Below are 20,687 nucleotides of genomic sequence, written 5' to 3'. Positions count from 1 at the left end.
AATGTGACATTTTTATTGCATACTTATTGCCATACTTATAATTATGTAAGGAATTATGATATTGCAATTATATTATATAAGTAATTATATATTTGCACACAGTTTGCCAGTAATATTTCTGCCTCTTCTGCTTACCAGTTTTATTGCCTTGGACATGTCACTTAACCTATGCATTTTCTTCATCAACCTATTTCCTCTGTCCTAATGGGGAAAAATTGTACCACTTGTTGAAAGAAGCACTAAATAAAATAGCCTATGAGAGTACTTTGTAAGCAGTAAACAAACATAAGGAGTTAGTATTTCTAATTAAATGTATAAGAAATTTATAATCTGGGGAGTGGACTATGACTCAGAAGCAGCCTTCTTCTCTCTTATCCTTTCTCCACAGAGTTTAAATCTACATGAAGAGGAAACGTTCAGCCTCTTTTTGTAAGTTGGTGGTAATTCTTCATTAGAGAAGGTCTTTTCAAGAAGGAAATTCAAAGTCTTTCCACCTTCCATGTGTGGAACATCTGTGTCTAAAACCATTCCATGCACACTTCTTTGAAGCACTGGCTGCCGAGAGGAAATACTTTGATTTGGGCTTTATTTAAATGCCTGAACTTCTGATGGAGAAACAAAAGATTTTCCAGTAAGAGCTCAGTTGGGAAAGAGACCAACCTGCAATCAGTTTAACCACTCAGACGCCAGAGTCGCCTGGATTTTCATTTAGAGCACCATGCAATGGAAATCTCCCCACGAACTTGAAGCATACAGACAGCTGGTTTGGGATGCTACCGACCCCAGGTGCAATCACTGTGGTGCTTAGATTTAATTTTCCTAATCCAGCAGCGCCCGGCTCCATCATGTCTGCATCTCATATGTAGAACGCCACTACTCTCATTTAATGATACTTTGACATGCTTAGGATTTTTGCAGCCTGGTTCCCTAATATTAGAGATTACTTTTTTTGTAACTATAAATATAACGATTCAAACTGCTATGTATACCAAAGAGTTTAATTGGGAGGTTGTCCTACTTCAGGAACTTTCCTGAAAGATCTTAAAAACGTTAAGCAGACCTTGAATTTCATTATGCACCCCTCTTCTCCAACTCTGTGGTATCCTTGTATTAACTCATTTAGAAAGATGGAAGCAGCCACAAGGCATTGGCGAGCCTGAAGGGTTTGGGTTTGGAGTGTTCCTGCAAGCCCAGCGAAGCATGGCTTCATGCTACAACATCCTGGGGTTACTCACTCCGAAAGAGTAACAGAGATCACAGGGCTCTGTAAAAAGCTGTCTTCCTGGAAGGAGAGAAGCAAAGACACATCTGAATGTACGTCTGCTTGCGTCTGGAGAACGCCTGTTTGGACTGTAAAGAAAAGCCACGGGTACTGTTATCTCGGGAGACCGGCTTTGTTTTATACACGAAGCTGGCCAACTGATAGCGCGGCGAGGTACTCTGTCCCTGGGAATTGTAATTGCTCAGTCGGTAAAAAGAAAAAAAAAAGAACATCTGACCGTTGCTGATAATAGCACAAGGTGCATTTTGATAGTATAAAGGAGGGAACAGACGGAGTCACACAAGTTCTGAGTATGTCTTGACCCCCCAAAATATAAGAGAGGAAAAGAAAGGAAAGCCTGGGGCTGAGGGAGTGCTACAGGGAGCGAATTGCTCAGGACTTCAAACACAGGGAGTCATTCTGTCAAGGGGAGGGGGCGGGCGGGGGCAGGCACTGGGCCTCTCTAACAAAGTCCTCCTCTCTTTGCTCCCTCCCACTTCATTCACTTGCAAATCAGTGTGTGCCCACAAGAGCCAGTTCTCCCGAGCCCGTAACCTTCCCATCCCGAGAGCTGCAGTTTCAGCCGCGGCAGCAGGAACGGCAGAGCCGGCGACCGCAGCGGCGGCGGAGGCAGGAGCAGCCTGGGCGGGTGGCAGGGTCTCCCCGGGCGCAGGAAGGAGAGTAGAGGTGGGTTCGGTCTCTGTTGGCTGTGCTTGTGGCTGTGCATGCCTTTTCCTTTTTTTAATTCTGTAGCATTGATGGAAGCCAATCAGAGAGAGAGCCCTCTCCGCCCGATGGGTGCCGCACGCTGGAGTTGGGAGGGATGCTCAGCCTGCGAGCCTGGGTCGGGGCGGGCGCGCGGGTCCGGCTGCGCGGGCGGCGCTGCTGCAGCTGCCCAGGACCGGTGCCGCTTTTCGGGGAGCCTGGGTGCCGTTCCTCCGCCTTCTGGTAAGAGCGATGCGCCGTGGGGCTGAGTGGGGGCATGTGTAACGGGGCCGCGGGGGAAGAACCGGCTGCCTTCCTCTCCGCCGGCGGAGGCTGCCAGGGGAGCTCCGGCATTTGCAAAGTTGGCTGGTCAATTACCAAGGGCGCTGGTGTGTGCAGGACCCGCGCAGCCGTTTGGGGCTCGATTTATTTCCACCTGCTCACATCACAAGGGTCTGTGCGGGGACTGTTTTGGCTGAGTTACATTTCTTGGCTTTGGGGGCAAAATGGAAAATCAGGTAGCTTGAAAACTCCTGAATGCTCCCAATAAGGAAAACTTAAGCTGAAAAGATGATCTGGCTCAGAGAAAGAGCTACAGAAAACTGTTTGCTTGCACGTTCGGGGCAACGCCTGCCGGCTGACAGAAATGCTTGGGTTGCAAGGAAAGTCCAACATTGGACTCCGAAAATGGAGCACACTGTCCAGGGAAAAGTCATGTGGAAGATGCAGCTTGCTCGTGCTCCTCCACGGCTGGCCAGGCACAAATCTAAGGGATAACGCCTCCCCCGGACTGGCTGTAGAGCAGACCAAGTGCGCCTGGTTTTAGGTGTCCGATGCAGGAAAAGTGGAGCCCCCAATCCGTTAATCCCGGAATTTAATAACGGGGGACGTTGCAATGTTGTGTACTGCAGCGGCTGCAGAGTGGCATTACTTCTTCTGTAGTTAGATATTCTTCTGCCAAGAGTTATCGGAGATCTCGAGATGGGAGATGCTGGAGGGTCAGCGTGGTGCTGAGAAGTGTTGTCACTGCTGCAATAAAATCCATATTTTATAGGGAGTTGTATGCAGGTTCCTGTTAGTGCAAGGGGCTGTTCACCCGAGTTAACTACTGAGAACATTCAAGTACCAAGAAGTTTAATCATCTGGCATAGCCACACATTTCTCTCTCTCTCTCCCTTTTTGTTTTGTAAAGACATTTTAATTATGAATAGTCACACTATAGAGGTGTATCAGCCCGTGTCTTGGCCGGTCTTCACTTTCACTTACTGAAGCACATAATGTGGGAAAGAAGAGGTTTTTCCTGCAAGAATATTGCTGGAGTGGCTGGTGTGTACATGTGTGGCTGATCTGGAGGGGTGCACACGCAAAATAAGGCTTTCTGAGCATTTATTACCCGGGGGGGCAAACTCCTCCCCATGTTGGAAAGGAGCACAGGGATATACCTAGTTAATGCACAACTCCTCTAAGAATGAATAACAAATATGCTTAAACAAGCTGTGGCCAAGAATTGCTTTTCCTTTCTTTTCTTGCTGATGCCTTGACCTGAAAAGGAAAACCTTTAGGATTCTACTTTGGGAGAAAAAAAAATCTTTCCCAGGGTAGCTTTACCGTCATCTTTTGTGTAATAGCACTTGCATGGTTCTGTGTTTGCTATTTTAGAGAGCCAGAAAACAAGCTGTGTGAAGAAAGGGGATATGATCAAGCAGATGTCTTCATTATGTCATAAGAAGGAGGGCAAAGTTTCTGCCAGAGGCCAGATTTTCAATTCAGGGCTCGGAAACTTAAAAGAATCCAACAATTTAGTGGAAAATACAATCACACAGGATTGTATCTCACCCTCTTTTGCTCTTTGGTGTGTTCTAATTAAAAAGGTGTTGGGGGAAAATAAAAGGCAGATCTTTTTACGCTATTCTGATGGTTCACGGCACACTTCTGAAGCAGAGGAAAGATGAGAAGCAGCAGCACATTTTTGAAGCAAACTGACAATGGTTTAGTTCTACTGTACTTGTCTACAATTATCCTTTGCTGCCAGTATAAATAAGTGACAGACGGGTGTCTCTATAGGGACTTTTAATCCCTTTACTATCTGGCTTTTACATCAATTTATGGCAATTACATTTCTTAATGCTAACTCTGCAAAGCTAACATATAGAAACAAAATCATTTTCTACCAAGGTACCTACTATCAGGAAACAGGTACCTTACCTCCCACCCACCACCTCCATCAGCTTTGCAAGTAAACACTTACTCTGAGACATTCTTCCTTTTTAAGAAAAAAATCTATCTTGCAAAATACGCTCTGAGATACTTGAAACAGCTAAAATTTCTAGAAAGCACAACTATAGTTCCAAGGCATCAAATGGCACCTCCAGTTGCAAATGTATCAGTAAGTTGGAACAAGTTCTGAATATCTAATTAGGACTAATTGAATTATTGTCCCACATAGGGATTTTAAAAAAGAGATAAAATGTGACAAACATTCTGAATAAAACCATGTCTCTTCCTAAGGAATTGAAACGTGTGGTCCCCCCTTCTGGCCCTTACTTGCTTTGCAGTCGTGAATGCTAATTTACTAAGGCTGCATCCTTTGAACTATCGAAACTTTTTTTAGTTGGAAGGGACCTCTAGTGGGTCACTCCCTACATTTCTCCCTGTAGTTCAGCTGCATCATGGATGTTATCTAAGATAATAAGCACATAACAGCTTTTTCTGCAAAGACGAGTTAGTATTCTCCAGGCATTGCCTTGACATTTGCGCCAGGTCAAAATCATTATTACTGCTATCATTTGTGTAGTTCCTCTAATTTAAGGAACTCAAGAATATCTGTAGTTTTCTGGGTATCTAGACTTTTGGTAACTTTTCTATGATTCCATGATTCCAAATCACTATCGTCAATATGATATAAGACTTTCCTTACTTCTGACTTACCAAGACTGCACTTTTTTTCGTTCTAATTTACCTGAAATAACAATAATGGCATTACGGTTATGACTCAAAAAGTTCCACATGAAGAACCCCCACCACTAAAGAAATGTTTGCAGAAAAAATCTTAGTTACCCTTTCAGACATCCATGAACATTCACAAGTTTTATTGAACTAGAAACTTCTAATCTAAGGAAGTCTTCATTCAAATAAGCATATATTAAAGTCCAAAAGATGTTTAGATGCATGCGTCACCCTTATTCTGAGAGGTGTTTTTTATTTCTCTCTTTGATGTATCACAACACATTTTAGGTAACCTACTCCTTAAAAAATTCTGCCTGGAACTTAAAGTAAGATAAGTTCTGTGGGGGTGAATCAGGCTCTTCTGCTGACAGTCTGCAGGTTTCAACTTCCAATTTAAAAATCTGTTCTAAAGTTTGAAATGTGTTCCAAATGAGATAACATCCAGCAGAAGCCAGTTGCCTTGTGCTGCTTGCTTAGTCACGGCAGCCCATTCTTTGGGGTCGATCAGAATTAGGGTCTTGCTTATAAAAATAACAAGCAGTGACTCAGTCCGAATTGCATTTTTAATAGTGTTTCAGCCTGGCTAGTGTCTACTGAACTTACCTTATTTGCTTCACAAAAAGGTTAAAAAGTAGATAAATCAAACCTTCTCTGGTTTAATTTTTCTGAATAATGATTCTAAATACAAAGACTCAAGAACATCATGCTAATAGGGAAACTGCTGAAAGAAGAAAATTAGAACACACACACACACAAAACACCCAGTTGTGACACTGCTCCTTAATATTAGAGGAGAAATATAGAAATATAGGGCTTGAGTTGATTTTTTTTCTGCTCTTTTCATTCTTTCTTTTTTTTTTTTCTCCATTGGGATTTTTATTTTATTTTGAAGACAGATGAGAGGTGGGGGCTGTTTCCTGGATCTAAACAGTAATATTTTTGTTTGAACTCTCCTCTTATGAAGATTAACTGGCCTACATTTTTAAAAGTTCCTATTCCTAAGGAATGCTCCCTCTTGCAAAGCCATATGAGAAGTCATATGAGAAACTTCAGATTCTCCCTAATTAACTATAGAGCCAAATGTAGATAGTCTTTGTAATCCCATCACTCACAAGGTAGGAAGATAAAGTAAGAAGAGAAAAGTACAAATGACCCTTCAAAAAGACGGTGCACCTTCATTTACTACCAAAGTCAAATGGAATAAAGCTCTTTAAAGCCAAAAAGGTGGGTCAGAGAGGACCAGATACAGCCAGTATTCTAGCTGTTCAAGACTGAACTATCCAGGAAATTTTTAACTCTTCCAACAAAGAAAACTTACTAAAGAATGAATGTTCTGTGCACACGTGCCTAACGTAGAGGAGGCCCATATGCCGGAGGGGCTGTGTCCCCCATCACCGCACATTATTAGAGATTATTTTACCTTGTTTCATCTGTTTAATATCTTTACGCTAACACTGCTGGGTGCTCATTTCCTCTATTAATCAGATCAACTTGCTGAGATTTATAGGAGGAAGAGTTTCATTAAAGCCAAAATGTTACTATTAAATTTGATGAGCAGTATAAATGGGCAGCGTGGGTCCCAAGCTTTTCCTACAATAGGCAGTGTTATCTTGTGGAAGAGAACAACTTAGGAAGATGAGGAATATAAAGCTGGCCACCACAGGGGATGGTTTATCTTCCTCTTTCATCATGTGAAACAGCACGGTTTCTCTCTTTCTGTAATTTCCTAAATTGGTAGATCTGCCCCCAAAGATGTCCAGGAGACCTAATAAGTTATAGGAAAGGAAAACAGCAAGGAAAAATTAAACTGAGGAAGCATCCAAGTGAGTAAAATGAAAAGAGATGAGGAGGTGAATTTTTACATAAGAGGGACACATAAGAGTAGAAACAGAATCAAAATTGCCACTATTACACAGGGTGCTTTTTCCACTTTATAAATACTGCTGCTATTGAATACAACTTTGTAAACACCATTGCATCATTACCGTGTTTCTAAACACACTTCTCTAGCGTGGAATGAAAACTTGAAATTTTTCCTTAAAAAAGTCTCCATCTAAAGGAAATCATGCTGCATGGATCGTAAAATAACCAGAGGAGTGTGTTTTTCGAAAAGTGACCTGAACTCTCATGAGAATCAGAGAAAGGCTTTCCTGGTGCTTTAAAGAGTATTGACTCTTTTCCTTCTGTTATCTTTATTGTCCCGCAAGCTAAATAGATAAACTGCGTCTCCTTCTGACACTTATAACCCAAAGTAACACAATAATGATACAGACCAGATATAAGTCAACCATTTGAATCCTATCTATGGTATGCCATGATGAAAGACTGAACTAGCAAAGCAGCCCACCCCATCCCCATACATGCCTGATAACAAATATGGCATATATATATATATATATTAATATAATATATAAACTATAGTTTGTTATATATATATATATATATACATGTTCAGTCAAGGCAAAAAATACTGACCAATAGGCTCAGAATTGTTATATATCCAAATAATAGTAATAATAACTATAAAGTAAACAATAATAAGTTAACCTTTACTGAACTTTTCTACATGTCACACACTGTTCTGAGTATTTTACATACAGTCTATGTAGTAAAAACTACACAGCAAGTCAAAAGGAAAACATTATACTTGCATCCTCTTTATTTTGCCCTTTTTTGGTTTGAATTTCCAGGGAATTTCTGTTTGAGCCAAGCACTTAATGAATGTGCTGTTAACAAACACTTGCGATGTCTTAGAATTGAAAGTGTGACTCTTTCTGAGAAATGCAGAGCAGCAGAGAGCATGGGAATGACCCCATTATATTGACCAGAGCAATGCAGATTTTAAGGCTGAGGAAAATGTTCGTAAGTTTCATTTTTGAAAAACTACTAGCAAGCATGCATTAGAATTTATAATTGTAGTAAAAAGGATTGTGTGGGCCATTTGTCTGAACATAATAATGGTACTTTTTAGAAGAGAATAAATTTTCTTTTCCTGCCTTCAGAAAGAGCCTCAGGTTGGAGGGCGTACTTCACAAAGGTGGCCAAAAATGACAACTATTCATGTCATTGACAAGGTGCATCCCAACCTCACAGCAGCCTCTGAGGACATCAGTCCTTTCTCAATGCATTGACATACTCACTGTGCACATAGCATTTGGGACTGTGGGTAGAGTTGAGTAAGATTATGTTTATTTCTATCCTTATCTGGTGGGTAAAATAATTATTTTCTTCTTTTATGACCATAATTTTGCTATTTCATTACCATCACATTTCAGTATTTGTTCTGAATGATTTCTTTACCAAGTAAAATTTCACCAAAAAAAAAAGGAAGGGGGGGAGCGAGGAAGAGAGAGAAAGAGGGAGGGAGAAAGGAAGGAAGATATCCTCTTAATAATACAGTAATATTATATATGGTTGACTTTGATGAGCCATTTTCATTAAACTCTATTCTTTCTATTGCCCCCATTCAAAAAGTCATGTAGTTAATCCAGCCTTCAAGGACAGTTTAATAATTAGAAATATAATCAGAGAATGTGAGGCACAGAAAGGAGCTTAGAGATGACTTTACCCAACAGTGATCGTTTACATTTCAGATAACTAATGACCAGAGAGATGAAGTGGCTGGTCCGTGGAAATACTAAACTCAATTCGATCTTTGCTCTCTCTCTTCTGTAACTTAACTTCTAGTTGTTGGGCGTAATTGCTTTTTATCATCTCCACTTGATTCTGGCTTTAAAAACTAAAGAGGAAATTTAAATCTACAATATTGTTATTTGTAAATATACTATGAAGGAGTGGGCACGGAAACTTATGGAGAAAATAAAGATTTAGGCTTCTTTAGGCATTTCATGTGTTTGTGCCATTTTTGTTAAGCTCCTGTTGGAAAGAAGAATTAAAATTTCCCTTCAAAATTTTGACCATTACTTGGAGGACACATGATAAAATTTAGGTTTTTGTTTTATTTGCAATGGCTTGATGGCAGTTTTGAGTGAGCTTTATCGAAATCAGAGATTCTCAGGCTTACCAAATTCAAGTGTCTATCTTTGAAAAAGAAAGTTTATCGCAGAGTGGTCAGTTATGAAAAATGATGACAACCAATTGTGTTTTTCATAAATCTCAATTTATTCAATTTAAGGGACTCAGACAGCAACCTTCCCACTTCTTTGAAGTTAAAATGTCAATTCTTTCAAGAAAGTGTATGGATAGATTATGTTATTGTTTCCCTCAGCAAAATTAAAATCTGGCAAGCAACCCAATGTCAACCTCCCCCCTTTAAAAAAAAAAAAAAAAAGAGCTGTTAATGTTTCATGAAATCCAAAATTCTGAGGACCACTGGGGTAGATAGTGGATAACGTCATGTGGAAAAATGATTGACCTAGTTACCTTCCTTCTTATTTGGATGAATAAAAAGTAAAGGGGAATTATAATGATATTTAAAACAGCCAAAAAGATAAACTAAACAGAAGTCATTCAATCAAAAAGTATCCTTGGGTTCCTTAATTAAACCTTATAGAAGTGAATACTAAGGTTTGGAAAACCCAGCTCAATTTAACCACATACATTATAAAAAGGGTGTCTTTTTTTCCTAAAAGTGAACTGTATATAATTGTAGACAAATTTTCTAAGGTGTTGATTGGTATTTTAAGGTATGCATTTTTACTTCAAAAAGCAATTGCCTTCTAGCATACAGTATAGATTTCAGTCCTGAAAATGAGCTTATCATATTTTTAGCTGCAAAGCTTAAACCTCTTTTGCAGGATTAAAAAAAAGAGTTTCATTAATCGACTATCATTCATTTTATAAAATGTTTGAAACTGCTCAATTTCACATTCAACTAAAATATTCTAGCTCTCCTTAGCAACAGGTTCTAATTTAACACAGATCAAAACGATGTGGTCAGACTACGTAATCACCAATGCAAAAGGATAAAACCCACCAAGACTGCACTGTTACTGCTGAATCCTAATTTGAACCAATTTGAGCCACCATTTCTCCCAGCAATTATTCTTATATTAAACTACTTGTTTAAAAGTACCTAGTTGGGATTTTGTCAGTGTTTCATAAAGAATTAATCCTATGAGGGTGGCCTTGTGATAAATATCAGTGCCATAGTTTCATTCTCTTTTTATTTTATCAAAAAGAAAAACGAAATGTTTGGGGTCAGATCTTAATTAAGACAGCAGAATGAAGGGGTCACTTACTGGTTAGTGTCGTCACGACGAGGTGGTCCCAAACCTCCAGATCCAGGAAGTACTATTCTCCAATAACTTTTGCATTCAGGGAAAGTATATTTATCTTCAAGTAAACTGCCTCTGAAATAAGTGTAGGCATGCCAAATACGGGTCCCATATTTAAAAATTTTGTCTCACAATACTCTTTTCTTCCTCAAGTTTGCTTTTAACTCTCAGATGCCACATCCCAAAATATCTTTCCAAATAGCACCATGGTTTGTTCTTCTTAGAAACTTTTTAAATGTGTGTGTACTTTGTGTTCTAAAAAAACAGTGAAATTAAAGAGATGACCACAGTAGAGGGAAGGATGCTGCAAGATGTCTAGTGATCATGTGAATAACTGCTTTCTCACCAAGGAGAACACTAAATAGGGCAGTTACTTTATTTAAAATACGAGGTTGAAAGCTACATAAGAGTAAAATGCTCTCAAGCGACTGAGTTTAATGTAACGTAATGAAAGATTTTATGTAGTGGACAGAGAGAGGAGAAATTATTGCAACCCTGTGCTGGGTGAATTGGGCACTGAAGAACAAGAAGTTTGCTTTGTTCTTTGGACGTTTTAAGCATTGCTAGAGCATATGTTTGCCTCCCAGTTTGTCAGTAACTTAAAATGGATTTTTTAAATGGCTTCTTTTTCTTCTTTTTTCTATGTATGACAATCTTTTCATGATGGCTGGTTAGAGAAACGAATCACAGGAAACGAGAGCCAAACCCGCTCAGCTTTGTAACTAAGAAACATGAGCTAATATCTGTGATGTAGTGAAGAAAGACTTTAAAGCAAGGAGCAAAATTTGGGCTGCGTGTTAAACTCAACAATCCAAAGCAGCAGCCACAAGGCTCCGACTGCTCAGAAGGTGCTGCGCTTGTCAAATACTTTCCAATTTAGGTTTTATCTGACTGACAAGGGCTCCTATAAACGATATTCAGCCAAGACTTTTGGAAAATCTTTGATTCCCCTGCACGGCAAAAGCCCACCTGATACAAATGTAAGATGCCTTATGGAATAAATAAATCCAGGCTGGGGAGAAAGGAGAAAATGGTTTTAAAACATCCCTTCTCCATCTCAAGATCACAGTCTTAAGATGAAGGCATTACTAGCAAAGAAAAGCACATAGTGAGGGCTCCATAAATGCCACTGGGTCAAATTCTTCTCATAGAAGCTGCAAAAGTTTCTCTTAAATAAATATTTTTTCCAATTTCTTTCCTTTTTAAGTTCATTCATGCAAGTGAAAAAATAGAACTTTTCTATCCCATGCTAATAATTTTTAATAATTCTGACTCCTTTAAAAGGAGGCAGTTTCAAAGGAAACCCTATCAATGGTGTCCTGAGAGCTGGAGGTACTAAGCATGTATATAGAGCTGCCTAGCTTTCAAAATCAGGCCACTAGGCCTCTTCTCCTCCAGGCGGACTCTTTATTAAACTTGGTATTAAACAATGTTGCCTGGAGCCTGATTAACAATTTATGCCTTCCTAAGCAGATTAGCAGAAGTCTGTCATTTTGATTTTTTAATTCCCAATTTGTGTTTGGGAACAGGATGTACCTCTGAATTGACACTTTCAATATATTTTAGTTTTCAGAATTCAAGGTTACACTCAACGTTGTTCTTTCGGAGACTTTTTTTCTTTTACAGTTTTAGTATCCATGTGTGTTACTATATATTTTCAAATATTTTCTGTGATAAATAAAGCAATTGCTTTTTGCTGAGTGACTTTTTCACCTCTCATTCACATAATCCTATATGTTCTTTTTAAGATATTTTTAATCTGCTCCTTGAGCAAAAATAAGAACGATTGTTGGGAAAATTGAGTAGAATGATAATAAAGGCTAACACTGAGAGAGCACTTAGAATATTTCAGGCACTATTCTAAGAGGCTTACATGAAATTAATGTTCACAACAATGCTCTGAAGTAAATACTGTCAACCTTCCTGATTTTAAAGACAAAAATGGGGGAACAGTGCAGTTAAGCAACTTGGCCAAGGTCACACAGCTGGTCCTTGTCAGAGCTAAAATTAAATCCAAGCACTCTTGATAGCCCATGCTCTCAACTATTAAACTCTTACGCCTTTTATGCTTAATATGTATGTATGTATAGATACACACACACACATATCTATACTTAGATGATAGATTGATTCAAATGTATGTATCTCAAATCCAAATAAAGTCAGAGCTGTAGGAATATACAATATACACAATATATATAACATGTCCACATTTCTCAGGACTCAGAAATATAATTAGAAAGAAAATACATCTTTCCTTTTCATCCCTCAGTGAATTTATCAGTATATTCTCATAACAAGTTAGATCAGTTAATGATAGCCCAAAGCAGACACCAGCCTCGCGAGCCTTTTAGCTTTAGGCCTGGCTCTTCACTTTGATTTGACTCAGTCATGCAACCGCTTTACTCTTGGTCCCAAGGGGAACCTGGCAAGAGTGTTCAGAACCTTCAGATTCATCATTCATTAATATATTCATTCTATAATATTTATTGAGGGCCTCCTGTGCCCAGTGCTGGAGAGACAGAGGGTGACAAGACAAACATGCACTAGCAATTGGGGGAAATCATTAGATTCTTTCTTCATACCCTACAGAAGATAAATCCCAAATGAATGGAAGATTTAAGAGTACAAAATAAAACTGTGACTTTACTAACCAACAATTAAATCGATATTTATTTATAATCTTGGGATAGTAATGGACTTCCTAAGCATGAAGCCAGAACTTGAAAACAAAGCAAAGGAAGACAGCATCATTAGAAGACATGCTCTGTTAATAACAGGCCAATAGTACCAGCTTCGTGTATAATGAGTAGGACATTCAGAAGTGATTATATTTTGTCTTCTCCCCATACTTACGTCTTACATGAATGCAGAAATTAGCTTTTAGTTTCAGGTTACATTACGATTTGTAGAGTTTCTATTTATTTCCAGGTTTGGCTTATGACCTCCTGCTAACAGGTAGAACTATCACATCTCTCATCACTACCAAAAGCTTATGAGAGTTGCATTTTTGATAGTATGCCTCAGAATATTTTTCATGGTGTTTCTTTCACTAACCCCTACAATATTCCCCAATGAGTTATCCATACAGCATAAAGTCTTACATCTACTGATCAGTAGAAATACATTTCATCAAGAAATCATTTTACACAAGAAGACTAGCTGACATTTACTATTTAGGCAATGGGATTCCAATTCAATTCCATAAATGTTTAGTGAACACTTTTGTGCAAGGCCTTGTGTTGGGTGCATTGGATAACACCATGCTTTGACATCACATTGGTTCCAATATGTATTTAATATTAAACATGACTGTTCAAAACTGCCATTTTAGAAATTTATTTAATAAATAGATGGATGTTCTGTCAGGATTGAGTCTTTCAGTCATGAAATAGATTAGGATCTACCATTGCTAAATCTAGACTTTAATCTATTGACACCCAAACTCAGTACTAACATTCAGCAGGCGTGCACCAGACAAGCCGTCCTGATTGCCTACGTCTGGTGTCCCCACTCATTTTCACCTGGCCAAATCTTATTGGATCTTCAGGGAAAAGGTCAAGAATCTATTTCTCTAGGAAACCTTCTCCGACCTCCACTCACTTATCTTGCTGTTGGCTTAGATTTCTCACTGCATGATCCTGTAACAATCTTTACTTGGCCTCAATGCAACTGTAAACACATCTTTCCGCAAGTCACTACCTGGTTCTCTAGGTCTCACCTGTCACACTGGAAGCATCTGGAAAACAAGGCCTTCGGGTCTTACTCTTACCACTAAGGCCTAGCACTGTTTTTGACAAATGACAAGAACACATTAGAGGTTGTTGAAAGAAGAAATGGAGAGAGTATTCATTTTGAAGTTCTGGACTATATTTATATGCTTTTACATTATTCATGTTGGATGTTAGTTTTCTTTTCTTGTAATCTGATGTCCTTTGGACACATTGTGGGAATACGCTTAAGATCAAAAAAGTTGGTGCCAGCCTCCTAGACTGTCCAGACCAAAGTGGTACACCCCACAGAAGGGTGATATCCACAGGACAACCTTGGTGCCTTTGGCCAAATGTTTGAAACAGAGTTACAGACCATAAAACTGGTGGGTCTCCTAATACAATACTTGAGTTTTTTGTTTGGGATGGTTTCTTATCTAAAAGTTGAGATTTCTTTGGTCACTCTACCCTCAGGCATAGAATTGTTTACCGTTTTTATTTATGTGTTCAGGTTGAACGCTGTGGCTATATATTTTCTCTCTTTGGTGTAGGCTAGTATGATAAACTTTGGTTATCTTTTGGTTTATTATCCACCCATAGTAGTACATCACACTGAATCTACAAAACAATCTATAGAACACTGTTATGTATATGTTTTATGAGCAAAATCATTTTTCTCTTAAATTCCTATCTAATACTAAATTCTGCATGCCTCGTTATAACCTGGAACATGGCTGTACAAAATAGATTGAATTCAATTCAACTGATTATATAGTCCTGTTCCATTCCTTAAGTGGCCATCAATGCGTGGAATAGGATCTTCATGAATATTGTTTGGCAATGAAATATGCAGTTCAGCCCAGCTCTATCTGAGCATGCCAAATGTTTTGTAAGGTTGTGAGATGAAGCAGGAGAGGTGTGGATGATGTTCTCTATACTTCCCCTACTTAATGTGATATCCATCAGCCTGAAGTCAAAGGTACATAGAGAATTTTCAACTTAGTAATCAATAGAATAGAAGTTAGTTTATTTTACATAAGTAGGTTTCCTAGATCAGAATGAGTACCATGGTACATTCTGGCAAATTTTTACATTCTATCTCACCACTATGGGAAATTATAACTTCCAACAAAAGGGAATAGAAACCATGGGCTCAGAAAAATGAGAAAAGTGATCTCCAACATTGTTTTTCTGCCTCTGCACCATTCCCTTGATTAACACTTTGAATCAGTAGCATCTCATATTAACGCAAGTCATCTAAACTGCGTAGGGACAGGCCTCTCCTATACTTCACATCGTCAACTTTAGAATGCTAAGTAGAGAATTAAAGGATTTTCAGGAGTGATTAAGCTAGTGGGGGTAAAGGGGAAGCCAATAAGTAAGCCTGTTAACAGTGGAAAGGTGATCAGAAAAGCAAGCTACAGTGATTCATGTTCAGCATCCTAAAGATCTGATTACTTCTTATTCTTCTCACTAAGTGTTTTCAGTGGCTGTATTAGGATGCTTTGGGCTACGGGTAAGAGAAAATCTCATTTCAAACTGGATTAAGAAATAAATAAAACCATATTTTACATAAGAGACCATCCATAGGAAAGCAGGCTCCAAGCGGTCCACAGATAAGTGGTGTGATCAAAAATTCAGGATCTTTCTGTTTCTCTATCCTGCCATCTTCAGCATCAAAGTCATTCAACCAGCTATTTCCCTCAGACTTTAAGATGGTTGTCACTGGCAATTGGGTTACATACTTCCTTATGCTTGTCTAGCAGAAGGGAGAGAAAAATCTCTCACAATAAAGGATTAAGGGTAGTGCCCTTCAGTCTGATTGAGGCAGCTCAAGTCATACAACCATTCTTAATATATTATTAATTGCTGGGAAATCCTATGTGCTAACTGGCTTCTTAAACTAAAGATCCATTCTTGGAATCAGCTTGCCTTGATTTGTGTATGTGTGTGTGTGTGTGTGTGTGTGTGTTTGAGGGAGGGAAGATACTTGAACCAAACTGGGATTCCATCAGAAGAAAGAAGATGAGAAGCAGATGCTTTCTGTAGTAGTCAATTAACACTGTCTACTACAATTTAGTCATTTGCATGAGCATTGCTCTAAGAGAAAAATCCAAGTATGATGTAAGTGAGGGATTCAATGGGATTCAGTTTAATAAACTATAGCTTTAGAGGTAACAGACAACAAGACCAAACCCCACCTATTCCATCCAGTGAGGGTTACCTGCAAAATGGCAACTAGAGCGATCCTAACCCATTTGAATGACCTTTGTTCTTATCTTTTATTTTACTCTGTGCGTGAAGTGGGTTTTTGGTGTATTTGTTTTCAGAACAGACGGACTAGAAATACATCACTGTCCAAAAAGAAAACATTTTTTCATCTAGGGAGTTGAGGCTTAACTAGCTGGAAGGAAAACATAATTTCATTTTGGTCTCATTTAGAAAATAACCTTAAGAGATTCAAAGGACACCATACCACGTGAGCACTTTCCTTGCTTGTGCGTGTGTTGGTGGGGGGCGGGGGTGGGATAGTGCTTGGCTTGAGTTTTAACTTTTCTAGCATATTCTGAAGTGGTTTCTTAAGCAACATTTTTGCCTTTAGCACTGTCCTGACTACTGGAGCTTTAAGAAACCTTTAAAAAGTGTTGTTTAAAAATAGTATCACAAAACAGTTTTCTTTTTTCTTTATACCCCAAATCTTTCTTTAAGAACATATGTTTCTTTTAGGTTTTATTTGAAAGGCAAGTAAGCTGTAATGCAGCTGTTTATCTAAATTCAAGCCAAAACAGTATGAGAAATAATTATAAAATATAAAATGAAAACCCAACAGAGTTCTGCCTCTATTAGCTGGGTAATTTTAAGCAAAACTGAGGGTTCTGGGGTTGCTTTTTTTTTTTTTACAAATGCATTTATGTGGATGTGATGTATGGCACACAACAGGACATTCCCGAAACATCCTGTAATAAAGTCTAAAATCTTACATTTTTTCCCTAATCTTATTTGTATTCCCTTCCAGCTGACCTTGCCACAGTGTGAGTGGCAAGTATTTAACTCTGACCAAAATGTCCTTTTTTGCCTAGAAATTTAGGTGCAGAATTAAGGAGCCATGAATCATAAAGCTTCATATTTAATCAGGAGATAAGTTACATGTGAAATTTTGGGGAAAGGGGGCATCTTTACCACTGAGTTCTTAAACTGCCCTACTTTTGCATGACAAAGGGAGTCTCAGGTTGACTGTGTGGGTGCAACTTCCCAGTCAGACAGATGACCCTGTTGGAGATTTAGTGCAGTTTCTTCCTATAAAATGAGAATGAGAGTAGTTTCAGCTTCATAAGGGTGTTGTGAGGAGTAACTAAGATAATGTTGAAAAGAGCTCTACACAGTGCTGGGCACATAGGAAGCCCCCTTAAAATGTTAGGTATTTCTATTGCTGCTCCTGTTATCATTATTTCTTCCACATGTTCAATCAACTTGAGGGACTTGGGTATTTTTGACATGCTGCAAGCTTTTTTTTTTTTTAATTTCACTAATTGGAATGAAGCACATTTTTTATGTCACAAACGTAATGTGCCACTGGGGGCAATATGCCCATAATTCTACTCACTGAAACGTGTTTTGGCTGACACAGTGAATGTGCCAAATGTGGCTTCAATTCAGAATTTCCTCAAAGCCTCTTGAGCACTATTCCCCAGAAAATCTGCAACCCGAGCTGGGCTCCTCATTTGGGCTTGCAAAGGTGTGAACTAACTGCAGCCAAAATGAAGTCAAAACGGTAGATGCGAATTCTGTTCCGCACTTTGTTGCCCTGGCCCGTGGATATTACTCGAACCTGTTTGCCAGCCTGCCCTCCTCCACATGGTAATGACTGGAGGAAAGCAAGAGATCACAACTGTGGCATCAGAAACACATGGCACTCGCGTGAGAACGCACACACACACGTGCACACACACACAAAACAGCTCTGCTACCAAAAACACCTCCGGTAAAATGGGAGAAACGAGGTCGTGGTTCAAGATGGTGACGTAAGAGGGTCCTGAACTCACCTTCTCCCACAAGTACATCGAATCTACAGCTGTAGGGAACAACTTTCTCTGAAAAAAAAAAAACCCTAAAAACTGGCTAAGTGACAACAGGAGAGAAGAGAAGGCCCTCTTGGAAGCAGGTAGGGGAGGCTGGGACACGATCCCGCCATCAACCCCACTCCCTGTGCAGCAACCCACAGTCAGGAGGGAACTCAAAACCCCAGCTTCTCCCCACATCGGGCACCCCCAACTTTTAAGACTTGCACGTGAGAGAGGAACCCGCAAAACATCTAACTTTGCAAACCCCAGGGCTCACGCCCAGGAGACCCGCGGAACCGCAGCAGCTGAGAAACGCTCTTAAAGGGCTCGCGCGCTCACACTCACCGCCCGGGGCCCCAGTGGTGCAGGGGCTTCAGGACCTTCTCTGGGAGAGGCTCCTGTGCCTGTCTTGGAGCTTCCGCCTGAGAGCAGGCATCTGATTTGACACACATAGGGGGGCTGTCGGGTTGCCCTCTGGGGACAGAGACTGGTGGGCACCGTCCCTAAGCCCTCTCTCTGCCTCGCTCCAGTTGTTGCGCACCTTCTTCGCGCTCTCCTTCTGCCAGCTCCAGCGTTCCGGGGTCTCCCCAGGGGAGACTTTACACGTGTCAGTTGCCCCAGTATTTGCATCTGGCACCCAATTTTCGGTCTTCACAGCTGCTGCCTACCTCTGCTACCACCCCTTGATTGCCTGGGGGGCGGGGGGAGGTTACATTCCTGGATCCCACTGGACCGAGAGATGGTTCTTGGCAGGCGACCATCCCCAGGGCACTGCACAGACGGCTGACGGAACTTTCCCGTCCTTCAACGTGAAGGAGGCCTATTTGCTTGGCCTGGAGCTGGAAGCCTGAGGGGCAGGCTTCCAGTTTGGCACAGACCTAGGAGCCTAGGACATGCTCTCGGAATGCAAGCCAGTCCACACCATGTTTTAACCCTCCCTCTGCCTCCCACAGCTCTCTGGCATCTTCCGGAGAGGACCTTACACACTAGTAGGAGCCCCAATCTTTGCAGCCACTTCCCAGGGGGCACCTCTGGATCGCCTGGCACTGGTGGCCAGCTGGCTTATGCTTGCACTCCCATAGGGCTGTATATATTTGCATGAGCCTTTTGCAAATAAAACTTACCTTTATGTTTATAAATATAATTATATAACTATAAAACTTTGCAAAAGATCCTTTCTGTCATAGTGATAAATCTATTCAGAATAATTTTTTTATTATTTAGAGACAGAAAACATGTTAATTTCAAATTTCAATTCGTATATATAATTTTTGCAAAGTACATGTGGTCAATAGAGACATTGAAGCAGAAAAAATTACGTTAGATTAAAATATGTGGGAGAAGTTGAATGGAAATAAGTTCCAGAAGAAAAGGAATGGTATAAAATTTCTGATTATTAAAATGATCTTTTTCACGTATTTTTAAATGAAGCATTGTGGCTATTGAATTGCTTTTGTATTAAGATTTCACTGGAAAATTTTAAAGTGATTTGATAGTCTCATTTAATGCTAATATTCGCAATTGGCCAGAAATTACATTACTTTCCGTACCTTAAACTTGGAGTAAAATATTAACTTAATGTAGAAGAAATACATAGACTTTTTTTCAGTATCATTTTAATTGTGTGCAAGTAAAATTTTGAGGTTCCATGAAAGGCCAATGTGTGCATACCCCACCGCTCATGCTGCCGCAAGCTCAGCTGACATGCTTTTGCTCTGAGCTGCTAGTTCGTCCCTAAATTCATCAGTTGGGGCACTTCTGTAGCTGGCATTAGATTTCCCAGAGATCTAGTCCCGGTAGTTCTGCACCAAGCCCAAGCTAATTTCTGTGCACAGTTTTCTGCTAACATGAGGGGAGAAAACGTCAGACCTGTAGATTGCTCTTGGCAGGTTTCCCATTTTACGGTCTCCTGAAAACAATACTTTGATCCAAAATAAGACGCACAGACACACACAGAGCCAGATGAGTCTAATTCTCTGTTTCTCTAACTCTATAATATGCTTGACTAACAGTATACTCAATTTATATTACTCAACACAATACTTAACATTCTAGTTTTCAACTTATAAATTCAGATTTAAGCGGTTTTATCGTTTTTTTCCCAAAAACAATGAGTGGCTACATGTAGTATATTAGTATTTGGGGGACTGCATCTGATGCCGCTCATGCACCATTTCAGATCGCCTCTGCTTCCCCTGTATCTCTTTCCAGCCACTGCCATGCTGACCAGTTCTGCACAGGTTCTCACCCGCTTCCTGCCTGTGCAACCTCACGGGGCTTTGCATCAGTCCTGTGCCAGGCACACCCTGCCTTCCACCCTGGGGCTTCTCTGTTGATGTCACAGAGTGAGACACTGCAGGAACTTGTTCCATGCTAAATCATATACAACCCTGAAATGCAGACTATTTGTCCCTGGAGGTGAACCTTGGATATATGGGGCGTGGGAGCCTATGGATAAGTGTTTCTCCCTTTCTTCCCTGAAAACATGATCCTGAGATGCATTTCATAGGGTTTCTAGGATGATCCCCTGAAGTGGTGGCCAACTTGATAACACTTTCTTGTATTGGTCCTCCTCTCTCGCTTTGCTGCCCCAAAATTCTGCTCTCTGGGAAAACACTCCCAAATAAAGTATTTGCATATAAAAAAAAAATGGGGGAAATGAGTTACAATTCTAGAAATCAAGGCTACCAGCTGGTTGAAGCTGTTTTTCCATCCCAACTATGTGCCCCTGAAAACCTCCCTTTGCTATACCCAACTCCTATTCTTC

The 20,687-nt window shown here is 40.0% G+C and overlaps 1 protein-coding gene across 1 annotated transcript in view; it reads left to right on the top strand.

The window, feature by feature from the left end:
- The first annotated feature begins 1,814 nt into the window (after positions 1 to 1,814).
- CDH6 (cadherin 6) overlaps positions 1,815 to 20,687 on the top strand; it is a 123,735-nt gene continuing 104,862 nt past the window's right edge. Inside the window, exon 1 of the mRNA XM_046672303.1 lies at positions 1,815 to 1,948. The gene's annotated coding sequence lies outside the window, so the exon portion shown is untranslated. The remainder of the gene's footprint in view (positions 1,949 to 20,687) is intronic.

Source organism: Equus quagga, chromosome 9, assembly GCF_021613505.1.
Source record: "Equus quagga isolate Etosha38 chromosome 9, UCLA_HA_Equagga_1.0, whole genome shotgun sequence".
Taxonomy (NCBI): domain Eukaryota; kingdom Metazoa; phylum Chordata; class Mammalia; order Perissodactyla; family Equidae; genus Equus; species Equus quagga.
This window is presented reverse-complemented; position numbering and strand designations above follow the sequence as displayed.